The following is a 4,393-nucleotide window of genomic DNA, read 5'->3' as shown; positions in this document are numbered from 1 at the left end:
GGGAAATGAGCAGGCGGGAGTCTTTAATCCCCGGCCCAGGCTGCCTCCTTCCTGACCTTTCCCACCTCTTTCCCTGCCCACCTTCGCTCCGCTTCAATGCTCAGTTCTGAGACGGATGATTGGTGAGAGCCGAAAAGCTTGCTGAGTGTTCCAGTGGAAGCGTTAGGGGGACATACTTGTTTCTGTGCTTTTCTGTATTCCCCAGGGCCTAAGGACGAATCATAACAATAGCCATATTCCTGAGTGGTAACGAGTGTCTGGCTCCATGTCACACACTCTTATTTCATACAACGCTGAGAAATAAATACTTTTAGTAGGTATTTTACAGCTGTGGAACACACTCAGAAAAATTAAAAGTAACCTGTCCAAGGTCACAGCTAGGAAATGATGGCACAGAGTTTCAGAGCTGGTCTGACTAGTTTCTGGGCTACTCCACCATTAAGCCTTAAGTATTACACAGTAACATATATGACTAGTATATCCTTTTCCTTCCTCTCCCTAAAACTAGAAAGTTTCGGGGACATTTTTTTAATTAAGTGTCCCGATTATTGGTCCTCAGTTCTCTGGCAGCTGCTGCTTTTGAACAGGTTGCTCTTTGTGGTTGGTTGGTGGGGCTAGCAACCTGGTAGCCCAGGGCTGCTGCTGGCTACTCTTGATTTACACAACTGAACTGCCTTTCCTTTTGTTTCTCCTGTTTTTACAATCTTCTTTCACAGTCAATCCATCCTCCCCCATTTCCTCCTCCACTGTTTTTCATTTTTCTGGTTAAATTGTCCCGCCTACTTTCTGCCTTCCAGCTGGCTGTATCCTGCCCTCTCTTTCTCCCCAGACAAGTCCTGTGACTATAACCAAACTTCCGAGTGTGGTTTCTTGAGCTCTATCAAAGCTTGTGCAAAGCTGCCCTGACAGGAAGTGACCAAGCCCACCCTCACGCCTGTTGCCTCATTGCCCAGTTCAGAGAATGTGTGACTCAAAGCCTCTAACAAACATGAATGTGTTTGGGAAGAGTATAAGATGCAATCCCATCAATATTGTTTGAAATAAAATTCTTATTGTGGTCCAACCTCTACCTGGTGATTCAGTTGTAAGCAGTGCAGGATGATGTCAGGGGGCCAGACTCTGGACTAAGAACGTTGCCTTCTGTTCTCAGCTTATGACCTTGAGCAAGTTATTATTAACTTCTCCAAGCCTCAATTTTCTCATCAGTAAAATGGGGATGATAGTTATCTGCAAAGTAAGGCTGATATCAGCCTTGAGTTTCCCACAGGGTTGTTGTAGATAAAATGCAATTAAAGTATGTGAAAGCAGCTTGTGAACCAGGGAAGTGTTCAGATCCGGGAGTTATTCCTAGGATGTCGTGGGAAATAAGGTTCTGGGAAAACAGACTATTGATTCATTTATTCAAACACATGTGTTTAACAAGTATCCTTTGAAGGCTGACTGTGTCCCTGGCCTCAGGTGAGAGGTGAATCATGACTCTGAACCTCACCTTGCTTCAGTCCCACCTCTGCAGTGGCCCAGAGCACAGGCTCCTGTGGTCTCAGGCAACACGGATTTAATTTAAAGGTTCAGGTGCTTCATGCCCTGGACCTAGAGGGAAAAAAACGCTATAGGAAAGCTGGCTCACAGAATCTTCCCTGGCTCTTAGGCCCCACTTCATCACCCACCAGGACATCAGATTCATTTCACTTTCCTCTCAGCTATTTCCGTCACTGCTATCTTTATTCTTTCCGTACTTCGCAACTTCTGTTTACTCATTTGTACTTCCTCAGCTCTCTGAACTCTGTTCATCAGGACGTTTCAGTGTGACTTTCCTTAACATCTGAGAAGCACTCTCACAGTGAACTTGTTTGAGTCAGGGCATGTCCTGGGTCTCTGTGCTGCCACCCTGGTGCCAGGTGCCATCCATTCCAGATCCATGAGCAAAGTGAGCCTCAGGAGGTGTGGAAAGGCCACCCTTTCAGCCTGGGCTGCAGAGGGTGTGTCTGTCCCACTGTCATCCCCAGAACTCCATTCTCTCAGCATAGAGGAGCCTCTGCTCACTGTTAATTGAAGGGCTTCAGGCAAGCTGCTCTTGGAACAAACATCAGTCACCTTGCCTGTAAAATAGTAATAATACTTTAGCAGTCTGGAGACAGAAGTGGATCTATTGGGCCATTTTTGGTTTTAAGATCTAGGCTTCCTTATTAATATTAGAGCAAATAATTTCTTCTTCCCAAATTAGGCAACTTAGTGGCAACTAAACTTCTAAACTTTTAAAAAATTGTTGCTAAATGTATTGGGGTGACATTGATTACTAAAATTATATAGATTTCAAGTGTACAATTCTATAACACATTATATACTGCATTCTGTGTTCACCACCCAGCGTCAGTGCTCCTTCCATCACCATATATGTGACCCCTTTTACTCTCTTCTACCACCCCCTACACTTTAAAAAAAAAACAACACAGTTGCTTTCACACTTACCCTGGCCTTTGAAGCCCTTGGACTGTTGCACAATATAATTGCTGCACTGTAATCATGACAGTGAGCTCATTCCTGCTAAGTCATGCAGCTTTGAATGACCCGGTCTACCACTAGGTATTTGGTTAATATTAGGATGTCTTCTCTAAAATACACTCCCTGTGGAGTGTTTGAATAAACTTATTTATCTCTTTAAATTTTGGTAAATTTTGTTTCTGAACTAAAGATCTGTCTTAGGAAACGATTTATTTTCATATCACTTGATAACTGGATTTTATTCATCCCATGTGCAACAAGATTTTGTAATCACAGATTTTGTTCTTGAAATGATGAAAAGACCGTTTCTACTAGCAAAAAACCTCTACAGGAATTGGGCATGACTAAATAGTAACGTGTTCCTCAATATTCTGTAAGACGGTTGGGTGTGGGATTTTGGATAGATATTTAGGAGGGGCACGGTCTGTACCCTTGAAAGGGCAGGGTCTGTACCCTTTCCTCGTAATGTTAACTCCTATAGCTCTGGGCAGCACATACCAAGTTCATTAACTACTTGTTCTGTTGATTGTGTTAACTATCCATTACTATGTAACACATTACCCTAAAACTTAGCAAGTGAAAACAACTAATGTTTATCTACAATTTCTGAGGGTCAGCAATCTGGGAGTGGTTGACCTGCTTGCTAGTTCTGACTGCTCAGGGTCTCTCACAAGAGGGCAGTTGAGTTGACACCCAGGGCTACAATCATTTGGCACTTGCCTGGCACTAGAAGATGGGCTTCCAGGGTGACACACTCACCTGGCTGTTGGCAGGAGGCCTCAGCTCCTTACCAAGTCTCCACGGGGTTGCTCACATGACATGGTACCATGTGACAGGGACGACCCAAGGGGACGGATTCTTGAGGACCAGCTTAGAGGCTGTTAACCATAGTGATGATTATAGAAGATACCTGTTGTTCAGATCTGTTCAGCGAAACCCAACCCCTCAGTTCCCGACTCCCCTGATCATGTGATCCCAACCCTTCAGTGTAGCACCATTTGCCACATTGTTTGGTTTAGGAAAGGGAAAGTCAACCCCTGGAAGTTCTTCCTCAGGATTTCTATTTGAAGATGGAAAAGGAACCTTGCCTTTGGGCTCATGAAGTAGAAGGATAAATCCAGAGTGCTGCTGGCACCTTTCCTGTCCGTGTTAAAAAACAGCTGTAGTTAGAGAGAATAAGGCCCACAGAGAGTGAAGGAGCCAAGGCTACAGGTGAGACTCGGGACAGCCTGTTTGTGTCCCTGGATCCTTCATTTCCTTGTTATGAGCCAACCCCTTTCTTATGATACAAGTTTACATTAGGTTTTCCTCTGGTCAAGGTGGGGTTTGCCTCTCCTGGTCCATTAGCCACTGGGGAGTCATCGCTGGCCAGAGATCTGGGCTTCCTCCTCAACTCCCTGATGTGGGTTCAGAAGCCTCACCTGGGTTCAGCTACCAAGAAAGAGGGACCACGTCTGGATGTCTAGTTTGTAGACTATTCCTAAAAGTTATTAGCAAGATATCTGTCTGGTTCCAGGGGTTACTTGTTACTTGATGAGATACTTGTAGCAAGAAAAGTTCGCTTGTCTGTATGTGGTCTCCCTGAGCGTTCTCAGTTGGAAGTGTCATGTAGCCAGCAGGATCCTCTGTGCTTGTCTCTGGGACTTAGCCAGTAATCAGACTGGCTGGATCTCTATCTATAATCCACAGCCGGCAATTGTCAGCAGGGCTGCTCCATTTCAACAGGTTGGACAGAGTGTGCCATCTCCCTGAGGGAGGACAGTCCTAGGCCTTTGTGCCTTTCCATTAAGACACAGAATAGTCACCAGCTGGCTGGTCCTGGATCATAGAGGTCTATGGCCATTGTGGTTTCTCAGCAAATCGGTGGTAGACCTGCCCCTGTAGAAGTTCC

General features: G+C 45.0%; 1 protein-coding gene across 1 annotated transcript in view; it reads left to right on the top strand.

Moving 5' to 3' along the window:
* The window catches only part of ANKRD11 (ankyrin repeat domain containing 11), a 200,676-nt gene that overhangs the window by 366 nt on the left and 195,917 nt on the right, over positions 1–4,393 (top strand). The window lies entirely within an intron of this gene.

The sequence above is a fragment of the Rhinolophus hipposideros genome, assembly GCF_964194185.1.
Source record: "Rhinolophus hipposideros genome assembly, chromosome: 21".
Lineage (NCBI taxonomy): Eukaryota > Metazoa > Chordata > Mammalia > Chiroptera > Rhinolophidae > Rhinolophus > Rhinolophus hipposideros.
The sequence above is the reverse complement of the archived record's forward strand: the minus strand, read 5'-3'. Positions and strand labels throughout refer to the sequence as shown.